This window comes from Microtus pennsylvanicus, chromosome X (genome assembly GCF_037038515.1).
Source record: "Microtus pennsylvanicus isolate mMicPen1 chromosome X, mMicPen1.hap1, whole genome shotgun sequence".
Taxonomy (NCBI): Eukaryota; Metazoa; Chordata; class Mammalia; order Rodentia; family Cricetidae; genus Microtus; species Microtus pennsylvanicus.
Window position 1 is genome coordinate 143,073,173 of NC_134601.1, and position 21,346 is coordinate 143,094,518.

At 39.0% G+C, this 21,346-nt stretch overlaps 1 pseudogene; it reads right to left on the reverse strand.

Moving 5' to 3' along the window:
* Nucleotides 1-20,019: 20,019 nt before the first annotated feature.
* Nucleotides 20,020-20,587, reverse strand: LOC142841632 (RNA polymerase II subunit A C-terminal domain phosphatase SSU72 pseudogene; annotated as a pseudogene).
* Nucleotides 20,588-21,346: the final 759 nt, after the last annotated feature.

The following is a 21,346-nucleotide window of genomic DNA, read 5'->3' on the forward strand; positions in this document are numbered from 1 at the left end:
ATCCATTCTTGCACTGAGGGGCATCTAGGTTGTTTCCAGGTTCTGGCTATTACAAATAATGCTGCTATGAACATAGTTGAACAAATGCTTTTGCAGTATGATAGAACATCTCTTGGGTATATTCCCAAGAGTGGTATGGCTGGGTCCAGGGGTAGGTCGATCCCGAATTTCCTGAGAAACCGCCACACTGATTTCCAAAGTGGTTGCACAAGTTTGCATTCCCACCAGCAATGGATGAGTGTTCCCCTTAGTCCACATCCTCTCCAGCAAAAGCTATCATTGGTGTTTTTGATTTTAGCCATTCTGACAGGTGTAAGATGGTATCTCAAAGTTGTCTTGATTGCATTTCCCTGATTGCTAAGGAGGTTGAGCATGACCTTAAGTGTCTTTTGTCCATTTGAAATTCTTCTGTTGAGAATTCCCTGTTCAGTTCAGCGCCCCATTTTTTAATTGGGTCAATTAGCATTTTAACGTCTAGTTTCTTGAGTTCTTTATATATTTTGGAGATCAGACCTTTGTCTGATGTGGTGTTGGTGAAGATCTTCTCCCAGTCAGTAGGTTGCCTTTTTTGTCTTAATGACAATGTTCTTTGCTTTACAGAAGCTTCTCAGTTTTAGGAGGTCCCTTTATTCAATGTTGCCCTTATTGTCTGTGCTACAGGGCTTATAAATAGGAAGTGGTCTCCTGTGCCCATGTGTTGTAGACTACTTCCCACTTTCTCTTCCATCAGGTTCAGTGTGTTCAGATAAATATTGAGGTCTTTAATCCATTTGGACTTGAGTTTTGTGCATTGTGATAGATATGGATCTATTTTCATTCTTCTACAGGTTGATATCCAGTTATGCCAGCAACATTTGTTGAAGATGCTTTTTTCTGCTGTATAATTTTAGCTTCTTTGAGAAAAACCACGAGTTTAAAGGTGTGTGGATTAATATCTGGGTCTTCAATTCGTTTCCATTGGTCGACTTCTCTGTTTTTGTGCCAATACCAAGGTGTTTTCAATACTGTAACTCTGTAATAGAGTTTGAAGTTAGGGATGGTAATGCCTCCAGAAGTTCCTTTATTGTATAAGATTGTTTTGGCTATCCTGGGTTTTTTGTTTTTTCATATAAAGTTCATTGTTGTTCTCTTAAGGTCTGTGAAGAATTTTGTTGGGATTTTAATGGGGATTGCATTGAATTTATAGATTGCCTTTGGTAAAATTGCCATTTTTACTATGTTGATCCTACCCATCCAAAAGCATGGGAGATCCTTCCATTTTCTGGTGCCCTCTTCAATTTCTTCCTTCAATGCCTTAAAGTTCTTGTCAAATAGATGTTTCACTTCCTTGGTTAGAGTTACCCCAAGATACTTTATGCTATTTGTGGCTATTGTAAAAAGTGAAGCTTCTCTGATTTCTCTCTCTGCTTCTCTATCCTTTGTGTTTAGGAGGGCTACTGATTTTTTTTGAGTTGATCTTGTAACCTGCCACATCACTGAAGGTATTTATGAGCTGTAGGAGTTCTTTGGTAGAGTTTTTGAAAAGGTTTTCTAAACTCACTAAAAAGTGAAGAATATCCAAATTAACAAAACCAGAAATGAGAAATGGGACATAACAACAGACACCAAGGAAATCCAGAGAACCATAAGGACACACTTTAAAAATTTGTGCTCAACTAAATTGGAAAATCTAGAATAAATGTATAATTTTCTCAATAAGCACCACTTACCTGTTAAATCAGATAAGATAAGCAATTTAGACAGATTTATAACCCCTGGTGATATAGAAACAGACATTAAAAATCTCCCAAACAAACAAAACAGAACCAGATAGTTTTAGTGCATAATTCTATCTGACTTTCAAAGAATGGGTCACAGAAATACTTCTCAAATTATTCCACAAAACAGAAACAAAAAAAAAAAACAGAGCCCAATTTGTTTTTTGAAGCCACTGTTACCCTGGTACCTACATCATAAAAAAAGAGAATTACAGACCAATCTCACTTATAAAATGGATGTAAAAATTCTTACTAAAATATTTGCAAACCAAGTTTAAGAATACTTCAAAAAAGACTATCCACCATGATCAAATAGGTTTCACCCCAGAGATGTGGCAGCAATGGTTCAACATATGTAAATCAATAAACAATCCGCCATATAAACAAACAAAACCCACATGATCACCTCAGTAGATGCAGAGAAGAAATCTGTCAAAATCCAGCATCCTTTCATTATAAAAGTACTGGAAAAATTAGTGATACGAGAGTCATACTAAAGGCAGTTTTCAGAAAGCCCATAGTCAGTATCAACTTAAATGGAGAAAAATTCAAAGCAATTCTACTAAAACCAGAAACAAGACAAGGTTGCCCACTTTTTCCATACCTATTCAATTATCATATTTGAAGCCTTGCTCAGTAGCAATAGGACAACTGAAGGAGATCAAGGGGATACAAATTGGAAAGGAAGAAGTTGAAGTATTGTTATTTGCAGATGATGGGATATTACACATAAGTTACCTCAAAATTCTACCAGGCAGGGAACTCCTACAACGGATAAACACCTTTAGTGAGGTAGCTGGACATGATATTAACTCAGAAAAGAATCAGTACCTCTCTTATATACAAATGGACTGAGAAAAAAAATGAGGTAAACAGCATATTTCACAATAGCCTCAAATAATATAAAATATTATATTTGGAATGACTAACCAAGTGAGTGAAAGAATTTTATGATAAAATCTTCAAGTCTTTGAGTAAAGAAAATTGAAGAAGATATCAGAAGATAAAAAGATCTCCCATGCTCATGGATCAGTAGGATTAATATAGTAAAAATGACCATCTTATCGAATACAATTTACAGATTCAGTGCAATCCCAACATTCCAACAGCGTTCTTCACAGATCTTGAAAGAAAAAATTTCAGCTTTCTATGGAAATACACACTTGGATAGCTAAAAAATCCTGAATAATCAAAGAACTGCTGGAAGTCTCACCATTCCCTATTTCAAATTGTACTACAAAGTTATAGTGATAAAAATAGCATGGTATTGGAATAAAACCATACAGGTTAATCAATGGAATCAAATTAAAGGCCCAGCCATAAATCCACATATCTATGGACAGGTGATTTTTATAAAGAAGAAAGACACAATGGAAAAAAGACAGTATTTTTATCAAATGGTGCTGGTCAAACTGGATATCTGAATGTAGAAAATGCAAATAGACTCATATGTATCACTCCGCACAAAACTAAACTCCAACTGGCTCAGAGACCTCACCATAAAGCCACATACACTGAACCTGATAGAAGAGAAAGTGGGGGATGTAGCCTTGAATGCAGTAGTACAGGAGACAATTTTCTGAATAGAACACTGATAGCACAGGCATTAAGATCAGCAATTAATCAATGGGACCTCATGAAACTGAAAAATGTTCATAAAGCAAAGGACACGATTAATGGGAGAAAGTGGCAGCCTACAGAATGGAAAAAGATTTTCCCCAAACTATTCATTTAATAAAGGTTTAATATATAAAGGACTGAAGAAACTAGATATTGAGAAAGAAGATAACCCAATTAAAAATGGGACACAGATCTAAACAGAGATTCTCAATAGAGGTATCTCAAATGGCTAATAAATCACTTAAAGAAATGTTCAGCACCTTTACCATCAAGGAAATGCAAATAAAAATGACTCTGAGAATCCATCTTATACCTGTCAGAATGGCCAAGTTCAGTAACACAAGTGACAGTTTATGCTGGGGAGGATGTAAAGTAAGGGGAGCACTCCTCGATTGCTGGTGGGATTGCAAACTTGTACAGCCACTAGGGAAATCAACGTGGCAGTTCCTCAGAAAACCAGGAATAGATCTACCTCAAGATCCAGTTATACCACTCCTGGGCATACACCCAAAGCACATCTTGTCCTACTATAAGGACACTGGCTCAGCCATAGTCATTGCTCCTCTATTCATAATAGCTGGAAATTGGAAACAACCTAGATGTCTCTCAAGAGAAGAATTGATAAAGAAAATGTGGTACATTTATACAAGGGAATATTACTCCTGTTCTTTTCTAGTGAGTGGATCTGGATGGTAGGGGAGGTGGGGAGGAACCAGGAAGAGTAGAGGGAGGGGAAGCTGTAATCAGGATGTATTGTATGCAACAGGGAAAAAATTAAAAAAGAAAAGAATGTGGAATGTAAAAATAAATTAATTCTGATTTTGGTTAAAAAAACAAAAAATAACTGGTTTATAATCTCAAAAAATAGAGTAAATAATGAAACAAAATAACTAGGTATGCTTACTCTCTGAATTGCGCTGCTTGGAAAGAGAGAAGCATTACATAATGATTTGCAGGTGCTGTCTCATGGGGTCGGTAATTAATTCACACAATAAAATATAATATATTTTCCCACCTGTAATTGCAACACCAAATCACCAATGTAGTCAAGTCATATTTTAAATCTTTCAGTTTACTACTAGATGTGCAAGGTTTGGAAATTTTTTTCTCAGTTTGCTACCATCACCCCCAAAATGCATAGTTTATTTTGTTAATTTCAATAGAAATTATTAGCTCAAGTGACAATAAATTCATATCAATAAAAATAAACCATTGCTCATTTCACATTTGTAACTTAGTATTTGGTCATCATAAAAAATCAGCTACCAACCTCCTGGATTTATAATTTCTCTGTTATATTAAATATCTGAATTATATTATTGAAATGCTAAATTAGGAAGCAAATACAGTGTTTCCCCTTGGGAAAATTTCAAAATGGAAAAAATTACCCTGTGGTGATCCTTCTACACATTGTTTTTTTTGTGTTTGTGAACTGTGGTTATTTTTTCAATGAACATTTCCTTATCATTTGGTGATATAAGAATGATTGTTTCTATCTTTCCCTCTCTAACCCATTGAATTTTGTGGGCTTCAGTCCAGCAAGGATGGAGTCACTTGACATCATAAAGAAAGACTTGAGTACTTTAGATAAATCTTGTACAGCTCTCTTTACTAGCTCACTTATCATTTAATTATGAAACCACCATTGAAAGATAAAATATGGATTAAAAAGTAAATAGAATAGAAAATACCAGAATACATAGTATATAGTTAAAGAAGATTGGTGGTATTTCAGGAAGGCTTTATGTATGTACACACTTTTATATGTGCTTATACTTACACGCATGCATATATATATATATATATATATATATATATATGCAGTTATGTATCTGCTGGATTTCCATTAATTGTATGCATTTTTCCTATTACTCATGGTTTAAAACATTAATCTGTAGTAGTTTTCCTTAGAGTAGTTTTTCTGAGGTGTTTGTTTAAAACATAGCTGAGCTCCACCCCCGACCTTTTGAGAAACAGTTAAAAGGATCCCCACTTAATCTGTAAAACTAATCCTTGTTATAGTGCTAATGAGGAAGTACTACACTCAAGAATAATTTAATCAGAATCCCTAGAGGATTCTACACATTTGTTTTCTGAGACAGGATCTCATTACATTGTCCAGGCCATTCTTGAGTTCGCAAACCTTCTGCTTACGTTGGCTGGGTTACCTATGTCCGCAGTTTGCAGCTTTTCAGTGGTCTCTCTACACGGGCACTGGGAGTTATAGTCAACTAGAAAAGAGAAGGTAGAATTTATATTTACTTCATTTCTCATTCTCATTCTATGCCATTGGTTCCTAAATTTTAGTGTCTATCCAAATAATATTGAGAACTCATTAAAACATGGATTGCTGAACCCCATTCCCAGAATCTCTCATTCAGTGGATTTAGAATGGGGTCATAAAATCCACATATATGAAAATTTCCACCTAAGGCTGATTTTGCAAGTCTTTGAACAACATTTTGAGAACTACTGTCTATCACTAAGCACACAATGTAGCATTTATTCCAGGCATGTAAGGCTGGTTTAAAAGAATTAGTGACATTTTGTTTTTCATGGCACTAGAGATGCAATCCAGGAACCATGTACTTGAGGCAAGCAGTCTGTCACTGAGCCATGTATTTGTAATGTTATGACTGATAAGATTATGTCTTTCATTTACTTTTGCTGTTTTCTTCTGTAACTATGTTTCTTGTGTTCCTTTGTTTCCCCATTGCTATCTTCCTCTGTCTTAAATAAGATATTTTGTACTATTTTTATTCATTTGCCATTTCTTTTACTATTTTAGTAGTTTTGTGGCTTATTTATGCTTTAGTTTATCAATAACCTCAAGTCATAATATAGTTCAGACCAATATTAACTTCAATAGTATATAAAACTTGGCTCATATACATTACCATTTCCTCTTCTTTATACTGTTGTTACAAGTTACAACATTTTATGTTATATGCCCACCAATTTAGATTTACATACATTTTATTATGAGCTGTCCATTTAATCATTAAGAGAAAAATAAATATGATGAAAAATGAGTTCATACTGTCTTTTATATTTACCCATTAGCTACCTTTACCAGTGTTCTCTATTTCTTTAACCAAATTCTAAATATTTCTTTTAATCTTGACTACTACTTTTGACATTTATTTAGGGCAGAACACCTTGTTGCAAACTCAGTTTATGTTAATCTGGGACTATTCAGAAACATGGATGCAAAGACTCACAAATACATGATACATTATAAATATATTCAGAAATAAAAAAGAGTAAAATCTCTGCTTAGACTCTAGGTGCTAGAAGAATGTAGATTCTGTGTACTATCGAGATTACAGGATTTATACTGGGCGAGGTGGTGCATGCCTTTAATTTCAACACTTGAGAGGCAGAGGTTGGTGGATCTCCGTGAGTTTGAGGCCAGCCTGGTCTACAGAGTGAGTTTCGGTATAGCCAGGGCTACACAGAGAAACCCTGTCTCAAGAAGCAAATTTAAAAAGTGAAAAAGACACAGCAATGAACCAAATGCTATTTTATTTTATTTAATGTTTCTCTTAAGTTTAGAATAAAATTTAGCTTTTCATAACTTGGATGTGTTTATTACTATTTTAAAAGTTAATATGGGACTGAAGAAGCGATCTCAGCAGTTAAAAGTACTGTTCTTGCACAGAACCCAAGTTCAGTTCTCAGCAGCTACATCTGACCGCTGATAACTGCCTGAACTCCAGAGCTGGAGCTTCCAATGCTCTTGGCCTCCATGGGCACTTGCATTCATATGCATTCATATGCAAACACTTCCCCCATTGAATGCATTATTTAAAACACATGTTTTTAAAAAGTTAATTTGAATATGATAGTTTTATTTTTAATCTGAGTTTGAGGCTACTTCTAAATTCCCTACATTCTACCTAAATGAAATGATAAAATCTTTCAAGGAAAACTTACCTGAAATAGCGTGATTAAAAAAAAACAAATTGAGATCCTAAAATTGCAACTACTCAGAAGCTGAGGCAGAAAGACCATGAGTTCTAGGCCACCATGGACTTGTCTCAGAAAAGAAACAGAAACCAACTGACATTTGAGCCATTTTTAAAGTGTAATAATTTCTCACATAGTATTTACATTACAAATGCGTAGACCTGAAATGAGATATTGAACTTGATTTAAAATCTTTTACAATATTTTGTCAGAATATACTTTGTGTGTGAGCAAGAGAGAGAGAGACAGACACAGAGAGAGCTTTAAAGAAGTGCCTCGCTGGTTATTAGAGTATGCTTTACATTTCCAATTATCAGTGACAGAAAACTTGGCCTAAAATTGATCAGAGTAATGGCATGTGGTTAGGATTCTGTCAGCATTCAACAAACCCAGAGAGAAAAATGCCTTACAGGGAAAAGTTGGACACATGTCACATCAGAACTGTGACCCGTGAGATAAAATGTGCAGGATACACCATGTTTGTACCCTTTATATTTTCAGCACCAGCACAACATGATTCTTCCCATGTAAAATGGTGACAGGAAGTCTATCATCAGCATCAGCATCAGCATCTAGATTGCAGTAGAAAATACAGGCTCTCCAGACAATTCTGGGCTCCAGCTCAGATTTTAGGACCAAAGTTATTCTCATATGTTATTTTGCGAGTCTAGAATTTTATTATAGCTTATCCTGCAAGATGTTTTGCTTCCTAGAAGAAACAGAGGAAGTGTTCTGAATATGGGGATTAAAAATTCTAATTAAACTGGGTAATGGTGGCACATACCTGTAATTTCAGCACTTCGGAGGCAGAGGTAGGTGGATCTCTGTGAGTTTGAGGCCAGACTATTCTATAAGGCATGTTGCCGGACAGCCAGGACTGTGAAACCCAATGTCAAAAACTATAACAAGACACACACACATTTAATTCAAGTACTCAGGAGACAGAGGCAGGCAGATCTCTGTGAGTTCAAGGCCACCTTGGTCTACAGAACCAGTTCCAGGACAGGTTCCAAAGCTACACTGAGAAACCCTGTTTCAAAAAACCAACAAAAAAAGACAAACAAACAACAACAACAAAACCAAATCAAAAACTTCTAAGTAGCCAAGTGTGGTGGCATATGCTTGTAATGCTGATAGTCAGAAGGTTGAGGCAGGGGGACTGAAAATTCTAGGCTTGTCTTGTTCGCACAATGAGACTCTGTCTCAAAAACAAAACAAAACAGAACCTCTCTGTAACAAGGTCCCCTGCTTAAAAAGCAAGGCATTGTACAGTGATTTAGCTTTCACACCCCTAGTCCTCCAGACACCTTAAGTATGAAGCAGACAGCATTGCCATGGTTACGCATAAAGGAGATCTTCACAAAGCAAACACATCACACAGCTATGAGTATGCTGTGGGGGCAGTGCCTGAGGCTGCATGTTGAGAGGATGTAGAAAAATGACAACATGCCCTGTCGTGCCTCGGTGCTGACTCTAACTCAGTGGATAAGCTCGGATGTAGTTTCATTCCTTGATAGTTCCAGGCATTTTGTATTTATACTAAGCCCGACTCTGTATACAAAAAGACTTAGAAATATTCAGTATTTCAACTAGCAAATTGTAATTGAATATCTGCCTTGTGCCTGGAATGGTTCATGGTCAAGCTCTTGGCCATTGTGGTGGGGATGGCAGACTCTGATAAAGCACTTCCTTTCCAGCTAAAATTGTTTCTGAACCTTCTTTACAAAAAACAGGCTGGTTCAGGTGAAACATTTCGTGGATGGGTAGTAGGACTCAGAAAAGGAGACACAATTATCTGATGCTTCCATGCTATAACACCAGCACCAGACATTGAACACCCAATGGCACCTATGAAGTTAAAGAGAGCAAGCACTTTGATGAAGAGAAAATCTTGAACAAAAGCATAGCAAAACTCAAGCAAAAGCAGAGATGAGTCCATCCTTCTTAAGGTAGAGTAATTCAAAGGTCTTGGTCATCTGGTAAGTAAATAGTTTATTTCCTGTATAATTTTAACTTAAATAAAAAAAATGCAAGTGTAAGATTGGCACTTTTCACTAGTAGAAATGACTAGAAATGTAGTTCATGATTCAATCTAGTTCTTCATCTATAAAAGCATTTTGAAAGAAAATTATGAGTGCTCTAACAAATTCATTCTTCTCTCCCTAGTCTATCAAAGGAAACAGCAATGAGGGCAAGAAAACAACAACTGGAGGTTGACATAATTTGACTATATTTTCTTGATATTAGAATAATGTCTGAAGACGTTTCTTTCTCCTTTCTTTGATTTTTGTCTTTTTTCCTTTCCTATCTAGTCATCCATACATGCTAAAGAGTGCCTTATTTTTGCCAGGTACTATTTCCTGTGCAAGAGCTATATCCATACTTAAAACAGATGGGAATTTCTGCTTTCATGTGGTTTACATTGTTAACAAGATGACCCAAATAGTTTATTAGACTATACATACAGAAGATAAAGTAGGTAGGAAAGAGATTAGAAAATGCGTATGTGGAATTGAGGTGGGTGGGCAAACTGTCACTTTAAAGAAGAGTCTCATTGGGAAGGCAACAAAAATGTTTTGACCAAGCTTGAAGGAGTTTAGATTTCTGGGAGAAGAGTGTTCTGGACAGAGGCAACAGCCAGTACATAGAGCTGGAAGACAAGTCGTGTCTGACATTTCCAAGGACTAGCACACTCGTGGAACAGTAGAGGTGGAAGTCAGAGAGGGCAGACGTCAGAGATGGAGGGAGCATGTTAGAGTGTAGAAAGTGACAAAGATGAGAGAAACTTGCATACCTTTCCACTGAATAAGAATGAGAAGCCATTGTTTATTTTGTTTGTGAAGTGGTTTTGTTTGCTAATGTAATCCACAGAAAAGATTTACAGCTGTAAGTGTTAACAATATAAACAGAAACACAGCAGTGGTGTTGGAGGAAACTTGAAGCTTTGAGTTCAGCGCATTAATACTAATTGTGACCTGCCATAACATTTCCAGAGCGTGTGGAAAGCAATTTTATCTGTTTCTAGTTGCTTAATGTTTAAGAGTGTGTGTGTGTGTGTGTGTGTGTGTGTGTGTGTGTGTGTGTGTGTGTGTTGGGGGTGTCTGCAGTTTTCTAGTCTGCCATATTGTTAGAACTCACCTTGAACTTTAATACTGTGCTCACAAAGATCAGATTATTATATTGTGAACTTTTCATTTTAAAATAGTTAATAGATTCACAAAAATTTACATAAGAATATAGAGTGGGCATAGAGAAGTGCCTCAGTGCTTAAGTATGCTCTCTGCTCTTCCTGAGGATATGGGTTCAGTTCCCAGTATGCATGTTAGGTGGCTCACTCCTACCTGTAACTCCAGCTCCAGGGGATCAGATGCAGCTGACTTCTAGGACTCCAAGGGCACCCACACGCGTGTGTTCAAACCACACACACATATACCCATGGCTAAAAATACTATTCACAATAAAAGGGTACAAAGTTCTCTGTTCTTTTGTCCAGCTTCCCTCAGTGGCAACATCTTACAGACACAGTCCAATAGTAGCACCAGAAAGAAGACACTGGCATAAAACTATTAATACTCCAGATCCTCTGATTTCACTGTAGCTTACTCATCCTTCTGTATATGTTCAGAAGTAATGAGTAGTTGCAAGCAGTTTTATCACAAATGCTTTTTTGCAATTTGATGATTACAATCACAGCACTTGGGAAGCAGACTTTCTATGTTATCTCCCTTGTGCTTGGATATATCCATCACTATTTTCAAAGTTAATCTAAAGCACAATCCTCTTGTTTGCGAGTCTCTCTAGACCCTGTTTTACTTTTATTTATTTTATTTATTTATTTATTTTTGAGACAGAATCTCATGTTGCTTAGACTGACCTCAAACACTGTATGTAGCTGAGGCTGGTCTCGAACTTCTGATATTCCTGCCTTCTCCTTTCAAGGGCTAGGATTAATTGTACTGTCCCTCTACATCCAGATGTAGGTCATGAACTTGTGATCCTACTGCCTTAGCCTCCTAAATACCTTGATCAGCTAGACAGTGGTGGCACACGCTTTTAATTCTAGTACTTGAGAGGCAGAGGCAAGAAGATCTCTGTGAGTTCAAGTCCAGCATGGTCCACAGAGCAAGTTCCAGGACAGCCAAGGCTACACTAAAAAAACCCTGTTCAAAAAAAAATCTTGTAGCAGCCAGCTCAGCTTGTTCATAAATCATGATTTCAACACAGTTCCTTTATCCATATAACTTTCATAAGCATAATCCACAAAATATTATGAACATTAATTATTTATTGATTACACAGTCCTAAAAACATATTAAAACTAGTATTTTCGTGGCTGCTTTTAAAATTGAAAAGTGTTTCTAGCTCTCTTTGGATTGCGCACAAGAAAATTAGCAGTTGTGTATTCAATTTCCTTAAGTCTGGAGAACAATTGTGGAACTCGATGTGCCAGACACGAGTGTTGGGGGTGGGGCTTGTGGGTGGATGAGAATAACGATGAGCCAGACAAGTAATGTTCCTATCTTAAATAAGCCCGAAGTAGTTATCCATCAGTAGAAACAAAACCTTAAAGCATAAATTAGCAGTGAAGTCAGCGACACTGATGTGAGCAAAATAGTCAAGGTTTGTGTCTGTTCAAGTGATTGCATATCTTGCAAGTATCTTTCTGGCAAAATCCAGATATCATTGCTTGAGAGTGACTCAGTACCCACAGGCCCATCTAGCCCTGGCTCAGCCTGGGCTTGTGGAAGACACCCACAGGCTGGCCTGGCGCCTCAAGGTGAGCACCATTGTGATGAGCAACTATTTGGTGGAGGAATTGGAGAGAAAGAGAAGCAGAGTGGCTCATGTGCTGTGGAGAGGTGGAACTGAAACAGCAAAGGCAGTGAGAACGAGGCTGACATAGGTGGCCTGTGCTGCCACCCAGGGCCGTGGTGATGTCCAGACCCAGGCTGCTGCCAAGGACCATGTCTGGGTCCATGATTCTACCACAGCCAGGGTCTGTGTTGATGTCTGTGGCCTGTATTGTCACCAAAGGCCATACGGATGCCTGGGGTCTAGGCCATCACCTGTGGCCATGTTAGGCTCTAAGGGCTATGCTGTCAGTGGGGTCATACAGATCTGAGTGGCCTACAGGGCCCCCTGTGGATGTAATGTTGTTGTTGTCCAGGCCTAAGCTGTTAAGGGCCATGTTTGGGTCTGTGGTTCTACGGCAGCCAGGGTCTGTGTTGATGTCCGTGGTCCATGTTACCACTGGCGTCCAATGTGAACCATGTCTGTTGAAATCTGAGGCTGTGCTGAGCCAGCCTTCCTGTCTTTGCTGTCCCTGGGAGGTCTGGTGTAGTAATAAGGGGCGGGGCTGCGTCCCCAACACCCCAGCCGCCTGCTCGGCTAGCTTTTGCCCCGAAATAACAACACACAAACTGTATTCATTTAAACACTGCTTGGCCCTTACTGGCTGATTCTGATATACCGATCAACCCATCTCTAATAATCTGTGAGCACCGGTCTTACAGGGAAGATTCTAGGTCGGAGCTTCATCGCGTGTGTCTGCCCGGGAGTGGGGCATGGCGTCTCTCTGAGGCGTCTGCTCCCGAGAGGAGAGCTGTGGAGTCTGACCTCACTTCCTCTTCCTCCCAGCATTTTGTTCTGTTTACTCCACCCACAGGGCCAAGCAGTTTCTTTATTGCTTAACCAATGAAATCAACAGATTGATATATGACACTCCCACATCAGTCTGGTTCTGCCCCTTGCTGGTGACTGCAGTGGGAGAGCTGGTCCTACCCTTCATCATGGGTAAAGGGGAGCTGACCACAATGGCATGCGCATAGGAGAGCTGGCTCTGTCCCTCACCTGAGGGAGGTGGTCTCAGGGGAAGACTGGATTGACCAACTCAGCTACCACCCAAGCCCACATTCAGTGCTTTGAGTTGCGCCCCCTCCCAACATGTACACCATCTATACCTGCTGAAGTGCATGAAGGGACTGGTCCAGGGGAACCAGAGCTGCAGTATCTCCATGATTTGGAGCAACAGCAGGATACCTGGGAGGAGTTTTGGTGAGGGTCCAGTAATGACAGTATTCCAAAACCCAAAAGCCTTGAACCATGCCAACAACTAATTACAATGAACAATTGCAAGTAAAGCTGTTTAGATAAAATAATATACTGTGTGACACATGGCAGCTTCAATGCCACTGAGACAAATGAAGAGGTGAGGGAGAGGTGGGAAAGATGTGGGAGCATTGTGATTTTTTAAATTAATATTTTTTTTATTTTCTTTTGGGTGGGACATTACAAGGTTCAAGGGTGGATATGGAGAGACTGTGGAATGAGTAGGATTGTGGTACATGATGTGAAATTACCAAAGAATAAACAAAAAATTATCATTTTTTTAAAGAGTAAAAAATTAAGATGGGCAGTGGTGGTGCACGCCTTTAATCCCAGCACTTGGGAAGCAGAGGCAGGCGGATCTCTGTGAGTTCGAGGCCAGCCTGGTCTACAGATAGGCTCCAAAGGTGCACAGAAAAAGCTTGTCTCGAAAAACAAAACAAAAGAATAAAAAATTAAACTTTAAGTTTTATCATACACATGCATAAAGAGAAAGGAAAAAGGGATGAGAGAAACAAAAAGAAGAAAGAAAGAAAGAAAAGATAGAGTGGAAGAAAGGAAGAAGGAAGGAAGGAAGAAAAAGAGAGAAATGGACTCTCAGTAGGTTCCTTCTTCTTTCCTGATTATGTAGGCATGAGTGGCCTCCTTCTGGACATTGCTATAGTGAACACGTACTCAGATTCTAAGGGGTAAAGATAGGTAAGAGAAACTCATACATAGGACAGGGTCACATTTAGTCTGATGGCAAACTGAGAGGCATCACATGAGGGCAAGTAGGGTTCAGTGTCAGAAAAGGGGGATGAGAATGGTGGGCAGGAGATGCAAGCAAACAATAGCAGCAGAGACCATTTCCCCTAGTGAACTGATTTATAGAGCTAGCTGGTGAGAGCCAGCAGTTGAGGTTGACTTAGGAAAGCAGTACTTTTGTTGTTAGACCTTTTGATGTCCCAAAGCTATGAGAAGGGTTTCCTTCTTTCTACTTCCTTTTCTCTCTCTCTCTGGTTCTGTTAGTAGTGAAGATGGAGTATGCAGAACTAGCCTAGGCAAACCATCTACCACTGGTGTCCAGTGATAGAAATCTTTCTCAGTGGGTCATTTGCCTTCATACTTCACCTTGTCGTGGAAGGAAATGGAGCTTCTGGCAAATCTTTGGTCAATGGACTTCCTTTTTCCTCTCTCTCTGTAAAGGAAAAGCAGGAGAGAGAGAGAGAGAGAGAGAGAGAGAGAGAGGCTTCAGAAGGGATCTACAATCTATTCTTAACCTCTTTTGTAAGACACTTTGCTTGGGCTGAGAAAATAAGCAGCATCTGTTCTGAGCTGTTACTCATAAGTATTGGGAGTGTGAAGTATGAAGAAGTGGCCATGTGGAAAGGGGGAGTAGATTAACTAAACAAGATTTTCATTAAGCTTTCTAAATTGTCTCTTCAGTGCTATGGAAAACTAATGACGTGTTGGTCCTGTACAAATTGTTCTGGGTCATGGCATGACTGATGGTGATCTTTAAAAAATAAATTATTTGCCTCTGGTTAAAATTCATCTTGAGTTTATACATAATTTGAGAATATTAGGATACAACCTTAAGCCTCTGCTATTTTGAAAAAACAAAATGATTTTTTTTGCACAACTATAGGAAAATGCATGGATTTGTTTCCCCAAGCCTGTGGATGTCAAGATTATTCTGGCACAGGACTTAGTCAAGTTTATACTAAAGGACAGCGAGCAGTGTCAGAAAGAGCTGGAGGGCTTCTAGCATTCTTTTTCCACCCTGTTTCACCGCTTCTATCATCCTCTACCCACTCATATTCCCTTATATCCTTTCAGTCTCTAGCCCCAAACCCTGCTGATATATTCATTCATCTTCCTATTTTACAGTTGATGAGAAGCCCATACACTAACCCTGTAATATCCTTATTTCCCTATACTGCATCAAAGCCTTCTTGATTGATCATGCTGTTTCTGCTTTCTTTTCAGAAAAGTCCACCATGTACTTACTGCTTGTCAGGCATTAGGTGGACCAAACACTTCACATACATTATCTACAAAACAACCATGTGAACATGCTTGCTGTATAACTTTTGGTGGGAATATCTCAAGAAATTTTATTCACCCCCAATAGAAAGGACACCAACAGATCAAAGAGGAATTCTGCCAATATTTAGCTTGGTAAACTAATAAATTTACTGTGGTTATTCAAAGATGAGCCCAGATGACTTAAAGGTAGCCATAGCACCAGGATTTCTGCTTCACACACACACACACACACACACACAGAGAGAGAGAGAGAGAGAGAGAGAGAGAGAGAGAGAGAGAGACCCTAACAGGCAGCTACAACATCAAGAAACTTTATCCCCCAGTAAATTGTTTATGCCTTTTATCATCCTAGTCATCCTAGGAGGAGTCACATGGACACTTGGTGAAGGACTGTGAGCCTTGCTAACCTCCTCCTGTGAGGGAATGTCAGTAGGTTCCAGCTCATGAGAGTTTTGTGCTTGTGGTTACAGCATTTCTGCTTCCGGATAATCATCAAGTACTACTGGAGGAAACAGTTCTATCACTGTTGGTGGAGGAGTCGCTTGTTTGATTCCCAGCCGCCCAGCTAGCTTAGACCCAAAATAATCACACAGAAACTGTATTAATTAAATCACTGCTTGGCCCATTAGCTCTAACTTCTTATTGGATAACTCTTACATCTTAGTTTAACCCATTTCTAGGAATCTGTGTATTGTCGCAAGGCTGTTGCTTACTGGCTAAAGTTTCGGCATGTCTGACCTTGTCCTCTGCATGGTATTTCTCTCTCTGCCTTTCTTCTCCCCCCATTCAGTCCAGTTTTCCCTGCCTACCTAAGTTCTGCCCTATCAACAGACGAAGGCAGTTTCTTTATTCATTAACCAATAAAAGCAACACATAGACAGAAGGACCTCCCATAGCATTTCCCCTTTTCTGTTTAAAAAACGAAAGGCTTTAACATAGTAAAATTACATATAACAAAACAGTTATCAAGAAAGAATTATAGTTATCTTTTATTACAACTAAGGAAAACTATAACTATAAATTCTTCAACTCCATCAAAGACTCCAAGACATAATATTACCTAAGTAAACAAGAAGTACATTATAAGCAACTTCTAAAACTCTAGAACTGACAGAGACATCTTGCTGCCTGGACAGACACCCAAAATTCCTCTGTACCATTGGGGCATCCATCTTCAGCCTACAGGCCCATTGTATCCAGCAGACTTTTCCATGGAACAGGAAATTTTGAAGACAGTTCCACCTATATTGGCAGCTTGCCAGTCACTTTCTTTTGTATCCTGCAGAATGTCTAGCAGAGTTTTTTATGAAGCAGGAATCCCGAAGGACCATCTCACCTTTAGGCAAATTCAGCAGTCATTTCTCTGTGGGTCCTGCATGTCTAGTAAAGCAGACCAGGCAAGAGCAGTTTCTTGCCCAAATGGCTAGCAAACTCCATAAAGAGCCTCTTCGATGCCCATCTTCCTCTTGAAATAACTGGTGCTGCCAGGAGCAGACATGTCTCACTGTTATGAAAAGTCTTAAGTTCTTAAACATTTTAAATGCCATATTCTGAAGGTTTCTGAAAGATTTGAAGAATACCTATCTAACTGAAATATATCTCTATACATCTAGAAAATCTAACTAACTTGACTACAAGCTTAGCTATTATAGATGATTATCTATTAGCCTATATTCCTTAATTATACATTACATTTTTAAATGAGCTTCACAAACACAATACCTTAATCAAGAGCAGAAATATACATCTAACAAGATTGACCTTAAATTTGTACCAATAAGCCAAGATCCATACCAATGCAAATCTCTATAGCACATCACAATGTTCAATTTAGCAATGAGAATAAAACTACTCTAAGAGGCAAAACTGATTGATGTAGAATTATAGTTTGCAATTAAGATTGAGGTCATAGCTGGATAGTGATAGTACACGTCCTTAATCCCAGCATTTGTGAGGCAGAGGCAGGTGGATCTCTGTGAGTTCAAGGCCAGCCTGGTCTACAAGAGCTAATCCCAGGCTAGGCACCAAAGCTATGGTGAGAAACCCTGATTGAGGTAATAATCATCACGATTTCTTTAGTTCATCTCTCACAATGACTACAGAGTTACCTTTGTAGATCATATTTAGTATAATTTAAAATCACTCCTTTTGCCATATCATGTACATATATGTATATTATATGAACTTTTATATGTAAATATACATACACATTATATGAACCTTTTATATGTATATGTTCATGTATGTCAAGTGCATATTCATATGTGTAAGGGCCAGAAGATAACCTAAGGTGTCATTCCTTAGGTGCTATCCACCTTGTTTATTGTAGTTTTCGTACATAATTTTGGTTGAATTTTCTCCTCTCCCCCTAGTCTTCCCCTCATCTCACTGCTCCTCCTGCCTTTATTGTCCACTTCCATCTCCAGTACTGCCCCATTCACTTTCCACTCTCTCCCTTAAAGTCTCCTCTTACCAATCTCCTGAGTCCCTTTCTAGTTACCTAACTCCACTAGAGGCCTGCATAAATACATAGAGTTAACAATTACAAAGTAGAATCCATGCCTAGGAGGCAGTCTTCAACCATCATCTTTAATACTATGCCTTTAAATTGAGACACTTTACAACCAATTCATCTAACCTGTGGCCCATAGGCTTCACTTGTCAAAGATAACTATGAATGTAGCCTAACACATTTGTAGATGACATCATGACAGAATGTCAAAAAGTTAGACACCTTGGATGCTAGAGGTGGAATTTTATAACTTCATTTGTTTTAGTTTACTTCATTTTTGTCTAGGTCTCAACCTGCAATATTTTTCTTCTGGTTCCTAACCCTATCCCCTACCCACACCCCACTCTCTCACCTCCTCCTCTTTAGGATCATAAGCTTTCTGTTTTTGTGAGAAACAGCTGAGGGAATCATCTTTATATGAGGGAATGTTTATTCTGACTCATGGCTCGAAAGGTTTCAGTCCATGTCTGTATGCCTATTTGGAGGTCTGTGGTGAGGCATCACAGTAGGGAAGATGTGTTGGAGCAAAGCTGTTAATTTCATGGCAGCCAGGAAGCAAAAGGAAAAGCGTCATCTTGAATCTTAATATCCCTTTCAAAGGACACACCCACCACCACTTAATCTCCTTGCACTAGATCTTATCTCCCAAAGACCCACAGCCTCCCAATTGTGCCAGAGGCTGATGACCTAAGTTTTGCTTTGCTTTGTTTTGTTTTGTTTTTGGAGGGGTGGGATTTAAGATCTGAATGATAGCTGCTGGTGGTGCACACCTTTAATCCCAGCACTCAAGAGGCAGAGGCAGGTGGATCTCTGAGTTAGAGGCTAGCCTAGTCTATAAAATAAGTTTCAAAACAGCTGGGGCTACATAAAACAATAAAACCCTGTCTCAAAAAAACAAAACAAAACAAAAATCTAAATGATAACAGTGATATAGCTTAGTCTTCCCAGTTGTGTTTTTGATTCCTCTAGGTGTTTGTGTGTTGTCAATGTGCAACCCATCATCATTCTTGAGCTTCTTGAATTTCTGTGCTAACATGATAACACTGTTCCACCGATGTGGTCACATGCCTTATAGACATAGTCCTTGACACTCTGAGCCCAAATGAGGTTTCTAGATGCTACTCCTTTCTTCTTGAAGGTTAATAAACTTAAAAAAAAATGACTTCCTAAAAGTCAACTTCACAGGGCTGGAGAGATGGCTCAGTTGTTAAGAGCACTTACTGCTCTTGCAGAGGACCAGAGTTCATTTCCTAGCACCCACACGGCAGTTTCCAACCATTACTACCTCAAGTTCCAGGGATCCGACACCTTTTCTGACCTCCTTGGGCACTAAGCATTCATCCATAAATGCAGGTAAACACTCTTACACGCAAATTAAAAATAAATACATCTTTAAAAAAGAAGCCAACTTTGGGGGCTGGCAGAATGTATAAGCTAGTAAAGATGCCTTCCTCACAGCCTGACAAGCTGAGTCTGAGCCCCAGAACTGACTCCCACAAGCTGCCCTCTGCTCTCCATCCATACTTGTCCCTCAACACTAAAGAAATGTAATAAAAATTTTAAGTCAACTTTGGAAATGTATCAGGCATTGCATCCTTAAACATTGCTCTTATACTGCTTATTTTCACCTTGTAAGGGTCAATTTAAGCAGGACTTTTTGTTGTTTTAGGACAAGTAAGAACGTATATTTGAAAATCCCTAGTTTTCCCCCCTCATAACATATAGTCTATTTGTTTGTTTAGGTATTTGTAAGTCCAGTCAGAGCAGAAGGGAAATATATATATATATATGAAAACATACACTGTTTGAAAATTAACAATAAAATATTTCTTAAAAGAGAAAACCTTATTAATATCCAACTCTTCAAACATCGTACTGCTTTTTAAACCTGGTAGTTGTACAACTTATTTCATTAGCACAGTTTATATGGCAACATACCTGTTCTTAAATGCAGAAACAGTATCAGGAAGCAGCACTAATGAAGGATCACTTTAGGAGGCATCAGAGGGCAGCCAACAGTCCTCCTCAGTAGAAGCAGACTGTGTGTAGGAAGGTCTTGTCAGTCTTTGCCTTAAACATTTGCAACAGTTCTGCAGTCTCATCATCCACATCTCCCATTTGGTGGATACTATGGCAGAGCTCACAGATGAGGAAGGCCGAAGGGTGGCGTTTTTGTAGTTGTCAGGGATACTCACACTGATCACACAGCTCCTCTTCTCTGGCATTCAGGCATTCTATCACCTAGTCATAGACATGCTCCTCACATGTAAAGGTCACATCGAAGAGGGTCTTTTCTGTTCTGGACCTGTTCAGGGCCAGACATAATTCTTCGGTTCCTATCCCGCATGTGTACAATTCCATTCTGAGTGTAAAAGGCTCTATCTTTCTTCAGCAGGTCATGGTATATTTTGTCATACAAGGTTTCAAAATCATAAATATTCAGCTTGTCAGGCATGGGCCCAGCATGCTTCACAAAGCCATCGGTTCCAAAGGACTTCACTTTGAACCCTCATTTGTTCAGGACCCTGTGCACCTCCACGCTCCAGTTCTGGTTGCTTGAGCACACTACAGCCACATGGAGTGGAATGGACATGGTAATGACAGCAACGGCTTCACTCAGGGTTGTCTCTCAGATGCTCATGATCAGCAAAATGGCCATGAAATGGTGTGTTTAAGACCTAGCTAAAATTGCTCTGGCTGCCTGCCTAGGCAGAAGTTGCTTGCTGACCTTCAATGTTGCCCTGAACCATCAGGTTGTGAAGTACTGGCATTGGAAACCACATAATTTCGAGTGCACTGAGGAGGGCTAGAAGTCAGTTGTGAGATCACCACCAATGGTCCACAACAAATGAAAAGTCCTTGTCATGCCTCATGTAAATATGAGCACAGTAGCCTGTGTCTGTCATCGCAGAACTTCCATGGTGAGATGGGAAATACAGACAGGAGAATCCCTGGTAACCTGAGGGCCAGACAACCTGGTGTCCACAGCAATAAACAATAAAAGAGAGGCCCAATCTCAAACAAGGTGAAAGGTGACAGTCAACACCTCTGACCTCTACGTACATGTGAACACACATACACACAGGGGTATGTAACATTCTATCTTTCTTAGTCCAGTGTATATAGAACATTCTGCATTCAGAATGTCTTATTTATTCTCTTCTACACCTTCTTAAATCAAAAGGGTTTCAGGCACACAACTCTCCTGGAACAATGCTCAGTGGAGATCAGTGATGTTCTTTTGGGAAAGTCCTTAACTTTTCTCTTGTGTAACTTGTGAAAAAATTGATATTGATCCCTCTCTGTGTTCAAAATTTTGCCTCCCCTTGTTCTCTGAGAAGATTTTTCTCCT